The following is a 14,623-nucleotide window of genomic DNA, read 5'->3' on the forward strand; positions in this document are numbered from 1 at the left end:
TCATCTGCCTTGATGCGTTTCCTTTCTTGAAAACGCCGCGACCGCTACTTTCCTGTCGGGAATGCTATGTCATGCTGATAACGCGCATGCCGTTAGTTACTGGAAAGTACCGGGCTCGCAGCGTTACAGAAAGGAAACGCATCACGGCGGATGACGATTATCGTTGTGTGGCAGAGATACACCCCAAAGGGTGCAAACGTTTTTTAGAGTGCAATAATCTATCTGCCTTGCATGCTTGCGTTTCGTTTCTTGAAAACGCCGCGCCCGCTACTTTCCTGTCGGCAATTGCTAAGTCATGCTGATAACGCGCATGCCGTTCGTCACTGGGAAGTACTGGGCTCGCAGCGTTAAAGGGAAATGCGGACGAGACAGATGACGTTTAATTATTGTTGTGTGGCAAGATACGACTCAAAAGGTGTAAACTTTTCTTAGAGTGTAAAAATTTACACCCTTTGGGTCTTATCTTGTCCCACAACGATAATCGTCATCCGTCTTGCCCGCGTTTCCTTTCTCTAACGCGGCGATACCGATACTTCCCAGTCACGAACGGCATGCCCGTTATCAGTGTGACGCAGCATTCTCGACAGGAAAGTAGCGAGCACCGAGTTTTCAGGAAAGGAAACGCAAGCAAGGCAGATGACGGTTATTGTTATGGCACAAATATACACCCCAAAGGGTGCAACCGTTTTAAGAGTGTAGGTAAAGTGCGTTCCAAACGCGAACGCTAGCCAGTTTTTTTCGCTTGAGTATTCCCCCTCTTTTCTTCTGTTCTTATCTTTTCTTTATTCCTGCATGTACTACGCGACTCAGCTGAGCGAAACTATCATGCAGTTACTCAGAGCGTCGCAGAACTTACCAATACTCAACGACTACTTTAACTGGCTTCGCTCCAGCCATGGATCCTCGCCGTTCAGTTGCAACTGCTATGGAGAAAGCCTGCAAGAAAGAGAAGCGACTGGTTTCCAAATTGCATCTGTACACAAAACAGGCGCACCTCAAACGTCCGTCCGATCGGGCACGGTCGAACCACAGAATAAAGAAGTGGAACGCGAGAGGCGGAGCGCGCGCGATGGAACGAAGACCAACGCGAGAGCAGACAGAGGAAGTATCATCACAGCAGAACACCTATGTATCATAGCAGGAAAAACAAACATTAAAAAAATTGAAGTAACGATTACGTACGGGATTACGACCGGTGCCGATCGAGTTTTCGCACTGAACTTTTACCTCCACAGGTCTGGTCTGGCTGTATCACCATTGTGTCCTTTATGCAATGAGAATGAATCTCTGCAACACTTTTTGGCCTGCTGTCGTCTCATTATTCAACGGAAAAAATCTTTAGAACCTTTCCAAAAGTATGGCTCGAATTCGACTCTTCCTGTAATTCTTTCCTTTGAGCTAAGCTACCGTACTGGGTTACAGCCACTGGAACGTTTGTGAAGCCCTCTGCATATTGCTGCGCGAGACAAAAATAATTGCATGCTAAAATTGTTCTTAATAGTTATTATGCTCACATAATTGTTTTATGTAATACTTATATAACTGATATATCTGCACCAGTAGACACTTTAAATCTCATTTGCAAGATACTTATTTAATTTCACCTTAATTTGTTTATTAAAGAAACTTATGACAGTTTTTTTACCGCCTGATTCATGACCGATGTTCCAGAGCACGTTGCGCCATTTCACCAGAGAACAAGAGACATGGAGGCATGCCAATGATATATAGTGCAACAGATCGAGTGGTCGACCTCTGCTCGCCCTTGCGTCTAAATTAATGCCGCCGCATTGGTTATTGAGGGAGGAATGGAAAGAGAGACCATTCAGGCACCCTAAGTTTCCGCGTGACGGGAGACAGTCCATACATTTTAGCCGATTTTAGCGAGCATGTAGCTAGCTGGACCGAGGCCCTGCACCCATGGAGCAAGGAAAAGCCACACCCGTCGGCCAAACACGTGATCGTACGCCAAAGTGCGCGGTTGTTTTTAGTCTTCCCGCTCTGTAGGCAAAGCCACGGCAGGGCAGCTGAGAGAAAGAGAACTATTTGGTCCATTAAGGTTTAGCGTTCGGTCGATCGTCTTCATCGCTGCAGACGCTTGCTTCTTAGCAGGGTTGGCCCCCTAGTCCAGGGCTCCACTGAGCCTGCTGAACAAGCGCGCACCGAAGAAAAGCTGCTGGCATGGCTGGCATAGCTACGGGTACCAAACTTCTCAGCAAATCTCGATTCTTGCTCCGTGATCTCGACGCAAGAAGCCACGTGTTGGGTCACCACTGAGCAAATTTGTGGGCTTCACGGAACGTTCGCTTGCCTAGGCTGGTTGCGTGACGTAATGCTCCCTCCTATATTTTTTCCTTCCTCCATGCCTGCACCGGTTGGACGTCGATTCGCGAGACGGGTGGCCCCAAGGTAATCAGGAATTTAGGTTAAATACTGCACGTAGCGACACACAAGCGAACAGCAGAATTAACATGAGAAGTTCGAAATTGACGCACGAAAAAAAAAAAAAAAACGACGATTACGATACTCCCTAATGCGAAATTTGAGCGCAGCTGTATACGCATTTTCATTTCGCAATATATTGAGACATCGCACCGATCACCGCACCGACTGGCAGAACCACGACGCGCGCAGCGCTAGACCGGCCACACAGTTGCCGCTTTCCGGAAACTGCAGCTTATGCAACTGTAATCTTTACAGGAAAACGCTTGCGGCGAACGCTATGCGCGAAGGCGAGCTTAGTTTTTTTTTCCCCGCACGGCCGGTGACGCCGCTGCCGCGAATACGCAAACGCTTTCCTCCTCGTGCTTCCGCCACAGCCTCCGCTTTCCTCCTTGCGCTCTCGCCGTATTTCATCCCCTCCTGCGCCCGTTCTTTCATTTGTTGTGCTCGTTCGTTCGGCTACGCCGCCGAGGCACGCAGGAACGGGCGCTTAAGAGCTGCGCTCTAAAATTTCGACAGAACCTACCTCACAATGAATGTCGATGTTCATGCGATCAGCATTGCATAAACATCGTATTGACACCACCGAACCGCGTCCTATATGAGGCGTGTGCCTGCAGCCGGGCTCCACTCTCGCAATGCTCTCCGGACACGCTGCGCCACCTAGCGCCGCAGCCGCAATGTCTGCGCGTGCCCTCCGTGATGCAAAACACGCCGGTGCATGCAAATGCTGAGAATTGCTCCTGTACTATCCACAATGCATTTACTGCGCAGCACGCTAAAGCATCGAGCTGCTGTACCTGTGGGACCTCTGTGACATGGCTTCAATTCTACTAGCACTGGATAAATATTAAAGTATGGCACATACCCATTCTTGAGATAGACCAAGAATGAGTGACTTACACTCCTGTGTAACTTCTTGAAACACTTCTTACACTCCTGTGTAACTTCCAGAAAATGTGAAACTAAGATCCGCCTGAATAACACATAAATGCATCTCGTTTCTATGGTAGTCATCGAAATGACAGAATAAGCTAGGCGGATACATGACATGCAAATTGGAGTAAGATATCTTTTGTACTTTTCCTTACTCAAATAAAGTGTTTTGTTTACAAAAGATTTTATTTAAAGGCCGAACCTTACTTTCATCACAGCATGCAATGTTGTGAGCCGCCTTACATCTGAGCAGCTAAAGATCTCAGTCACCCCAGTGCTTTTCTTTCCCCCTCAATATTTTGAAGAAGATTAAAGAGTGACCAAGCCTTTGCTCCATCTATTCGCATTTTTCCATGCGAGAAAAGCTTGAGGAGACATGACAGGCTGCAGCCTGTCGCGCAGTCAATTCTTCTGAAAGTGACATTTTGCATTCATTGCCAGTTCCCAATTAAAATTTCCCAGATCCAGAGGTTGACATGGCTTATGTGGAGGGCTTGTTTCAATTTGCTAATAATGAAGCCTGCTGACATTAGAAGTTGGCAACGAATAACTCCATATCACCCGTCATGCCATGGTCGCCAACGCTCATGGCATGTCTCCGAAGGTACCATCCTTTTATTTCAAAATATCGAATTTTAAATATTACAAAAATCTTCGTAGAAACACCTAGTATAACACATCGTCTCAATACAAAAGTTGAAAATGAAGAAACACACGGTTATTAAATGCAAAAACGATGTACGGAAAGCAAACACACATGCAATTCAACATTTTGCTGCATGGTGAAGCAGTGACCACTTGAGGATAGATCGCATGGGCCTTGTCTACCTCTAGGCCGTTGGTGAGCTGCTGAGATAATGTGTGGAGTGATGTGCACCAACGTCGCACCCGCTCTTCCATTTTTTTCTCATATGGCAAAAACTGACATGATGGACTTTCCCGAGCTGTCTGTACTTATCAGATAAAGAATAGCATTAACAAATGCTCCATCTACTCACTTATGCTAATGCGTAAAAGCACTTCAAGTGCTTTTAGCATTCTTTAGGAACTAATCGCAATTTATTGACTGTAGCCAGTCTCGTGAACTAATCTCGAAGACTGTGCAATCTAAGAAACAGCGTGGTAGGATGGTACCAACACGGGGTGGTACCGCATGTTGGTGCCATCGCCATGGCGAGTGTTCTTGCAGTCTTCTGCTGCGACAGCTAGTATGTTGCAAAACTGCTGTTGAGATGCTGCACCTCATGTTGAAGACGCAAATGCTGTGCTTCTCGTCGCAGAAGCAATGCATCCACAGAATTTTTGTGCAAAGTTCGACTTCCCAAACACAGCAACTAAAGAAACAGTTGCATGTCTTATCACATGCAAGGTCGGCATTTCATCAGATACTCAAAACAGCAGGTGACAGCCTTCAACAACATGTCAGAGAGACATACGCCACATGGTTCCACAAACAAGTTTCAATCTAGAGCAGATTATTATATAATAGTCCTCGCTATGTCGCGTCAAGCAAGTTTAAGTTATTTCGGCTCTTGCTATTTCACAGCATCAGGAACTTCTAGAAAAAAAGACTAATAATGAAACAAATGCATTTACTTCCACAAGGTCCATACATGAGTGGCTTTCACACAGCAAGTAGCGCCGGGCAGGAACACGCTGGCTCTTCAGGCAAGACTCTTTCAAGATTTGGGGTCAAGCCATCATAAATGCGCTTTCCAAAGCCTTCAGCTATTGTTCAGGAAGGCCAACTGCATGGTCAACTGGCAGAGCAAATGCGCATAGAGCACCCAATGAGGTGCCATGCTATAACAAAGAGCAGTTGCCGCTCGCACCAAGCTTCACGCAAGGCTTCACCCCCTTGCCAAGGCTGGCATCGAGTACTCGCTGGACAACCTGAAAAAGTAAAGTATGTTTAGAATTATCGACGTGGCAAACTAACACTGAAAAACCAATATAGGTAGAGAAAAATTAGACAGGGATGTTAGCTGCAAAGAGATAGGATTGAGGGATATGGAGAGAAAAAATTTCTGTGCACCAACAACAAGAGTACAACGATTCTCATAACCTGTCATGCATCCCATATGATATTGAAGAAGTTTTGACAAAACATTTGCTTTTTTTGTATAAATAGCTGTTGGCCCATAATTAGTGTATTAAGTCCCCATGACTTGAAAGTGCAAAGACCCCTAAGCACTTCGGTGAATGCGAAAGCATTAATGTCTAATTGAACGCTACTGAGCAGTCCTTTGAGTTATAAACTACTCCAGGTAAGCGAGTGCGTTGAGACGCTTGGCCAATGCCTCCTAGATCAAAGTCCGGTGCACTATGATCTGCGATGTCTTGCTACCTTGTCTGACTGCCACAGAATCTAATGGAGATGCTCTTGAGTAAGCCGCGGTGATCTTGACGTCACCACTTTCACCACGCCAGGCTTGGCAATGGGAATTTTGGTCCAAGTAGCATGATGTCACAAGGCAGAGTGCACAGGCCTGCTGTCTAGGAGGCGCTGGTTTAGCCCAGTGAGTAAGACACTCTGCTTCTGAGCGTGGGGTCATAGGTTCAATACTCACTACGGACAACCTTTTCCCTTTAGAATACATAGTTTTTTATATACACTATTTTTTTTAATAGTGATTACCGGGCCAAAGTAACAACGCAGGCAAGAACTTGCGTTGACAAGAAACGTGTGGTTAACACAGGGCTCCGACAGCAAGGGTGACGTTACATCAATGCCCTCTCCCCTCATACAACTCCCAGTGATAGAAGCGGTCAAGGGAGATTTGGAGCAGCTCTGGGAGCAGCATATTTAGCACATTGGAGCAGGTTTGGAGCAGGAATTGTTCGTCTTGGAGCAGGAGCATATCTTGGAGCATGTTAGGCAAGGATCAAAATGAGTGAAATACAGACAAATCAGGTTATGGCAAATCAGTTCTGCAGAAGCCCGCAACATGGAAGAAAATTCAATAAAGAAAATATATGTCATACACCTGACAAAAGAAACCCATATGCGTTCCTCAAAAACAACTACCAAGTTACATACCGGACATGCCAGCTACATGTGACCAAGAAAAAAGAAGTACCAATGGATTTACGCAAACAGCACCCACTTGATGTTGATATGCTTGCGTTAATACTAGTCAATACATTTTTTTTCGTTCCGCTCAAGCAACTAATATTTAAGTTTAATTAGCTAACATTAATTACCTCACTTACTGGATAAGCACGGTGGATAATGCAAATCCTAGGTCGCTTTATATCCAGTTATCGCTCATGTTTCAACGTCATCCACAACTTTTTGATTGACATCTTGTCGACGGGTAAGTTTATATGTGTTCGTGCGCAATTAAGAAATACTGACTGTGACGACCATGAACTACACCCATAAACATACAGTAAACGCCATTCGTATAATGCCCTTAGTTAATTTTTATATTCTTGACAACATTCAGATGGCATAGCAGAGTACCACAGAATAAATGGTCACAGCATGTCAGTTGGTCATAACATGTTTGCCAGTATTTCACATAAATTGGCGAGAAGAAAAAAATCACAACTGACATTTATGAAAAGAATAAAGGAAAAATAGGTGATCAGTGGCTTTCCAATCAGCATCGCTAACCAATGTTTTGCAATCAATTATTAGGCCTGCCCCGTGAAGTCAATGTAAAGCGGCAGCCTATATTTTGAATGCAAACAATGGTTTCTTAAAACTTTGTGACTCAATCAGCGCAAGTCGTGTCGTGATCATCATTATGGTGAATGCAATTTCTGTCCGCGTATTCTCTGATACTTTATGATCGCCAATCGGCCGCTAAAGCAGACTAAAACCGAAACTTCGCATCCTCGGTTTGTATTTTACAGCCACAAGTCTGATCTTGTATGGTGTGGTTGAGCAGAATATAGAGTACCCGGAGTGCACATTTGAGTGATGATTGCGGTCGCCATTGGATAGTGTTGGTTAAAAAGTTTCACGAAAGCAAGCAGCTCTTTTGTCAACGTGCTCCACTACCACCCCTGTAACTGGACATGGTGCACGCACGAAGTATATTTTAAGGTTACACGCATGGTGTTCGCCATTAATTGATGCAGATTTACCAGGAGGACATACAAGTGAGCCCTAAAATGTATAACAACAGACCGTATGACTTATTGATTCAGTTGAGAGCGTGGCTTTCTTTCCCGAGCGCCCCATAAAAATAGGTGCAATTCAAATCATCTTTAGCTGGTCGACATATTATGCAAATGTGCAAGACTTACATAAAACCTTCGTAATGCATTGTATAGCACAAAGAAGTTTCAATTTCCTGCAGTCAAGTTACAATGTGCCACCAAACACACCCACACTCTAATGACGCTGGAATGGATTGATTTAGCTTGGCTTCTAGGGCCAAATAAATGCTAGCTAACACATGGCTATGTGGTTGCCACTGAACAGGCATCATCATCATCATCAGCCAGGTTATGCCCACTGCAGGGCAAAGGCCTCTCCCATACTTCTCCAACTACCCCGGTCGTGTACTAATTGTGGCCATGTTGTCCCTGCAAACTTCTTAATCTCATCCGCCCCACCTAACTTTCTGCTGCCCCCTGCTACGCTTCCCTTTCCTTGGAATCCAGTCCGTAACCCTTAATGACCATAGGTTATCTTCCCTCCTCATTACATGTCCTGCCCATGCCCATTTCTTTTCCTTGATTTCAACTAAGATGTCATTAACTCGCGTTTGTTCCCTCACCCAGTCTGCTCTTTTCTTATCCCTTAACGTTACACCCATCATTCTTCTTTCTATAGCTTGTTGCGTCGTCCTCAATTTAAGTAGAACCCTCTTAGTAAGCCTCCAGATTCCTGCCCCGTAGGTGAGTACTGGTAAGACACAGCTGTTATACACTTTTCTCTTGAGGGATAACGCCAACCTGCTGTTCATGATCCGAGAATGCCTGCCAAACGCACCCCAGCCCATTCCTATTCTTCTGATTATTTCAGTCTCATGATCCGGACCCGCGGTCACTACCTGCCCTAAGCAGATGCATTCCCTTACCACTTCCAGTGCCTCGCTACCTATCATAAACTGCTGCTCTCTTCCGAGACTGTTAAACATTACTTTAGTTTTCTGCAGGTTAATTTTTAGACCCACCCTTCTGCTTTGCCTCTCCAGGTCAGTGAGCATGCATTGCAATTGGTCCCCTGAGTTACTAAGCAAGGCAATATCATCAGCGAATCGCAAGTTACTAAGGTATTCTCCATTAACTTTTATCCCCAATTCTTTCCAATCCAGGTCTCTGAATACCTCCTGTAAACACGCTGTGAATAGCATTGGAGAGATCATATCTCCCTGCCTGACGCCTTTCTTTATTGGGATTTTGTTGCTTTCTTTATGGAGGACTATGGTGGCTGTGGAGCCGCTATAGATGTGTTTCAGTATTTTTACATACGGCTCGTCTACACCCCAATTCCGTACTGCCTTTATGACTGCTGAGGTTTCGACAGAATCAAACACTTTCTCGTAATCAATGAAAGCTATATATAAGGGTTGGTTATATTCCGCACATTTCTCTATCACCTGATTGATAGTGTGAATATTGTCTATTGTTGAGTAGCCTTAACGGAACCCTGCCTGGTCCTTTGGTTGATAGAAGTCTAAGGTCACTCATGGTCAGAATCAGAGAGGTCAGAGTCACTCATGAATGCACCACATGTAAAAATGCAGTTACTCTCAGAGCAGTTCCTTATTCTTCTAGCTACTTATCCCAGTTATTCTAAGATGGGTGATAACCTGCACTTTACGTGCTGTAATGTGAAAGACTTGCCTTCTTCGGGCATGCTTAACTGTAATGCAAGCAAATTTACGGCAACAGCATCAGGTGAGGTTCCGTGTACAATGTAACAGTAGCAGATGACAAACTGTAGGTCCCACCTCAGGCCCTCAGTGCGCTTGCCCAAGTAGTTTTTCTGGCAGCCGCACTAGGTGCTCTGCCGAATGCAACTGCATGGTGTTTCTCCAAAGAGAGGATGACCCTGTACACCCCCTCCTCCTTCTCCTCCCCCCCTGCCCCTTGAAAGAAATAAAAATTGACTCGTCATCCCAACCCTGCGAAAGTAGATGTGCAGCGAAACTGTCGAAAACCACCACTGCAACTGCTGCTGGGGATAAGCAATGCTTTATTGCTTTAGAGTAACAGTAATTATGGTAATTTTGACAGCATACTGCCACCCATAATGGTGCTGCATCAACACTGAAACCAGTTGCTAGGCTGGTTATCTAAAATACGAAAGGCTAGGGACATCACTCCCCCTGTTGCAAACTGCCGTCGGAGGGGCTGCTTGCGAAACAATTATCTTTACGTAGAAATGTATGTGGGGAGCACTACATGCTTCGCATTGCTATCAGGAGCACCTTATCAATTATGTAGTTCAGATAATTGTTTTGTGCTTGCTCTCAATGTGTTATCAGGAGTACCTTATCATCAATTATGTGGCTCGAATGATTGTTATGTGCTTGTTCTTAACATGTTGTCAAGAGCGCCTTATCACCAATTATGTGGTTCGGATGACTGTTTTATGTTTGTTCTTTATTGAAATCCGTGCTGTTCTGTATGTTGCATGCGATTCCAAAGGATGCATGCACTGTTTGCTTCACTTTGCTGACTGTTTAGGCCTCTGGCCTTATGCGCGTACTACCCACCGCTCCTGGCCCTGCATTGCCACTGGGATTGGCCCAGATTTTTCGCTGATGGACTTGGACATGAAAAATGCCGACCAACAAGAGGCTAACAGTTTCACTGTAAAAGCAAATTCAAGTTAGGGGGACCATATCGTGCAACAAATTTTCTGATAATTTTTTGATATAGCAAAAATTGAAAATGAGACTGCACTGATTAAAAAAGGTTGTTAAATAACTAGGCTTAATGCAAAGACTGGCAGCAAACTTATAAAAACGTTACATGGTGCTTCCTTCACAAGGAGTATCTGTAAGGAACGTTAGGCCCCAAAACTGTGTCTAGTGAGCATGCATTATTGAAGCATAAAATTAATGAAGACCATTAGATGAGCAGTAGAGAATAACAGCAATCAAATTAAGTTTAGGTATCAACAAGAACATTTATGCAGGAAATGGTGGCTGGGCAAGTGTTGAAAGAGTATTCTTTTTAAATATATTACAGTTGATAAAATGAACGTACAACTGGTGTTAACTTACCTCTTCAAAGTCAGGAAAGTTACCCTTTGCGAGTTTAGAGTATACCAGGACATTATTTATTGTCACTTCAAAGGACGCTGCAACAGAGGTTAAAAAATTAGCTTAGTGTGATGAAGACAAGTTGGATAGCTGACATGTAATATCAGCAGAAAGTAATAGAAGTTTCAGCAGAAGTGTCAATTCAAATGGACAGTCAAGGTGTTTAGCAAGTTCCTCGTTCAATATTCCCACACTTTTGAAGGTTTTCCATGGAGAAAGAGAGAGAGAGAGCAACCATTTCTTTCAACACAATTTCTCTCCCGCCCAAGAAATTTGGGCATCCACAAGAAGCAGAACACGGGGGAAAGTTTCCAGCTTACACTGGCAGCAGGAAACATCCAAGTACTGTAGACTTACGTTATTTAGAGTCCAGCTAATTCTTTTTCTTTTTAATTTGATCCTGATCGAAGGTCCTGGCGAGTGCCCATACATTTCTATGCCCCCCCCCCCCTCCCAAACACACACACACACACACACACACACACACACACACACACACACACACACACACACACACACACACACACACACACACACACACACACACACACACACACACACACACACACACTGATAATTCCAAGACCGGCAGTTAGGGTGTTAATATGAAAAATGTTGCTTTATATTACTAACACAACTTATTATTTTTGCACTTTTTCAGCATTTATCGCCGAGTGCATTAAATGATGAACACGACAGCACAACTTTGCATAATGCACGAATGGGGCAAAAGTAATACAGAGGGTAGGCCACAGGGAGTACGTAAGTAAAACATTAATTCTGAGATATTATGTGCCCAAACAACTAGAAGGTAGGCCACACAATGTGTGCAATATTTAGTAAAAATTAAATTCTGAGGTTTTACATGCCAAAACCACAATACGATTATGAGGCATGCCGTAGTGGGGGACTACAGATTCATTTTGTCCACCTGGGGTTCTCTAATGTGCACCGAATGCATGGTACACAGGCATTCTTGCATTTCACCTTCATAGAAATGCGGCCGCTGGGGCCAAGATTCAGTCCCATGCCCTCGGTCTTAGCAGTGCAACACTTAACCACTACACCACTGCGCTGGCTCCATAACTGTAGTAGCCAATAGGTAAAGTAAGCATAGCTGACGGTCATAATCAAGCATCCACACTGTTTCTTCAGAACATCCATCTATTGGGCTAGTTGGTCTAACACAGTTACTTCCAGATACAGCGCAAAGAAAGTATACATCCACACGAAGAAGACGCAATGGACGAGCGCGCATCCTCATCTATCGTGTCTTCTTCGTGTGTATGTGTACTTTTTTTTTTGCGCTATAACTGGAAGTGACACTGTTACTTCAAGTACAGAAAGGCATGCTATTTGGTTCCCGAAACTGCAAAATATGTTCAACCATGCAACATGACAGGTGACAGGTGTCCATTTGTGATGGTCATTTCTCTGATGTCCTATCCAACTACAACTTTTTGCAACCAATATGCATGCACACAGAGACTCGCCTTCATGTGTTAAGAAAGATACTAGTTTTCTGGAAATTTGGAAGGATGAGGTGCAATAAATAATGACACAAGAGCAAATCCACATATTACTCCCATTCCCACAGTAGGCAACCAATCGCAGCACTAAGTTTTATGTAGTAATTTTTGTAGGAAACTTGTGCAAATTCCTACATACGGGCGCCAGTGTGAAGCAAGCCCACCTCGCAGCCATAATGGCCCACAGAATGCACTTACTTTGGCGTCCTACTGTGCCAGTCACGTTGGCAGTTGGTACTCTGACAAGGATTTGGTTCCTTAGCTCCTGAAAGCGAGGGGCGTACCCTCATCCACCACTGAAAGAAAAAAGACATGGCGCTACAAATAGAACAGAAAGCACTAAAAAGAACTATGCTGCAAGTTATGTGAGCAGGTGTGCTCAATTGGGAGCATAAGGATAATACTCGTAGTTCACTTGGCAAACATTTGCACATGTTGATAGCTTCATTGGAAGGTCTGATGCATTTAAGGCAATGGCGCTTGAATTTCGAACTACCAAAATTGCACTCCATCCTGCACGTAAGAAATTACTGGGTCCCTCACTCACAAGGCAGAAATCGTCATCAATATTCAATTTAAAAATAACTTCCACATTTGTTCAACATGACAGAGTGGCTTGAACTAACCAATAGGACACATAACATAGACATATAGCAATAAAACATCCTATAAACCTTCATACCAAACTAAATATTTAATATGACATGTTTTTTTTTTCATAAGTGTGGGCAACACTGTGCATCCTTCATGGATTCAGCAGAAATTCAGTAGAAAGAATGGAATAGGGAAAAATGGGAATCGAGTGGACAAGACTGGTTAGTTGTGAAACAGGACCTTTAAAAACATAAATAAATAAATAAATAAATGTATCACCTATGACTGTCCTTTTTCTTTTGCAGAAATGATTTTTTCATACAGCAGCAAATTGAATATTTTTTATTTCAGCAAATGCAAGCTCAAAATGACTCCACAAGGCCTGTTGCAATACAACACTTAGTGATAAGCTTTTCATGTTATGAACCCTCTTTAAAGGTTTAGATTTGTGCTACCACAGGAAAATTCAATTTGTTGACTAATCAAATTTAGCGAAGCAATAAAGCACAGATCAATCATGAAAATACAGCGACACATTCTATAGCACCCAAATACAATATGGTACAGTAAAAGAAGTGAAAAATTATGCTGTGATAAGCAATACAAAACTGATGTTATTGATCTTGTATTCACTATGATTTCAGTGCGAGGTCATTGTAAAATTAAAATGCAACATATATTATCAAGTGTTAAGCATGCTGCAAATATATAAGCGTGCTTTCTCTTCATATATAAGCATGAGAACAGACTGCCACAGAAAAAATTGGAGGATGCTTAAGCTTCGCCTTTAAGAGTGGAACGTGATAATATTCAAAGACCCCCGATTGCCTTTCACGCTTCCTGGCAACTGCAGCTTCTGTAACCGTAACATTTATCGAGAAACGCTGGCCGCAAACGCTATGCACGAAGGCAAACTTTCTGGTAGAAACGTGGCCCCTTGCGTGGGTCGATTTCCTGTTAGTGTTTAGCACTTCTAATATTTCAGTCTGAGAAGCGATAACATAAAATACATGCGCTGTCGGCGTTTTTTTTTTCGATTACATTTGTTTATGGGCTGCCATTCTCAAAATTCCAAGGAATAACTTTGTAAAGAATAAAAGACCAGGCATGAGCAACTTTGGTGGTAGAAGAGTGGTTTGGTATGCATGGTTTGAAATTTGTTTCAAAATTCTTTTTGCTGAAACAACACCCGACGCCGGATGCCAATGCCGGATTTTCTGCAACATGGGGCTCTCAACACTATCGCGTTAATAAAACAGTTGTTCAAGAGCAATCAATAAACGTGGCTTTAAGAACTTGACACAACCAACTGGAATGAATGCGTTCATTGTTTCAAACAATGCAAAACCCAAGGCAAATAATAACCCAATGCAATTTAATGCGGCTTTATGTCAAATGTAGGTCAAAAATGTATTATGGTGAAATGAGACAATAGGCTCAGAAGTACTTAAGTTGCACGAAGTCTGTAAAGAAAGACTAGGGGGTGAATGAGCACATTTACGAACCGAAAATGAAAAAAAAAAAAAGGCATGGTTATCAAGCACACCAGAGTTGAAGTTTGCCTATAATGGTTTTATTTAACTTATACAACAACATTTAAAATGTGCCAAGCCACTGAACTTTGCAACCTGGTTGGCTCAATACTGGCACCGAAGGTTGTGTCATGAAAAGCCAACAATCCATAATGTCTGGGCATATTTACAAAGAATTACGAGTCACGCTCAAGAAATTCTTCCTAAGGGACAGGTGTTGGGAAAATAGAGTGTACTGATGTGGCGCAACCTGTTCGAGGACCCCTAGTAGGGCAAAGAGCTGCAACCCAAACGAGTACTGACACACATTTCAAAGTTGTCGAAATATTACTACACAGTTTCTCACACGTAAAAGGAT

At 43.4% G+C, this 14,623-nt stretch overlaps 1 long non-coding RNA gene across 8 annotated transcripts in view; it reads right to left on the reverse strand.

Annotated features, from left to right (window-relative positions):
* The window catches only part of LOC126531257 (uncharacterized), an 85,765-nt gene that overhangs the window by 42,926 nt on the left and 28,216 nt on the right, over positions 1–14,623 (reverse strand). For 7 of the 8 annotated variants that reach the window (XR_008612637.2, XR_008612635.2, XR_008612638.2 and 4 more), the window contains exons 4-7: positions 12,338–12,435; positions 10,572–10,648; positions 4,975–5,271; positions 857–936 (exon numbers count right to left, since the gene is read on the reverse strand). This is a non-coding gene — a long non-coding RNA (uncharacterized lncRNA). Of the gene's footprint in view, positions 1–856; positions 937–1,182; positions 5,272–10,571; positions 10,649–12,337; positions 12,436–14,623 lie in introns of all 8 variants that reach the window. The other variant, XR_008612632.2, reaches the window with a different exon arrangement.

Source organism: Dermacentor andersoni, chromosome 5 (genome assembly GCF_023375885.2).
Source record: "Dermacentor andersoni chromosome 5, qqDerAnde1_hic_scaffold, whole genome shotgun sequence".
Lineage (NCBI taxonomy): Eukaryota > Metazoa > Arthropoda > Arachnida > Ixodida > Ixodidae > Dermacentor > Dermacentor andersoni.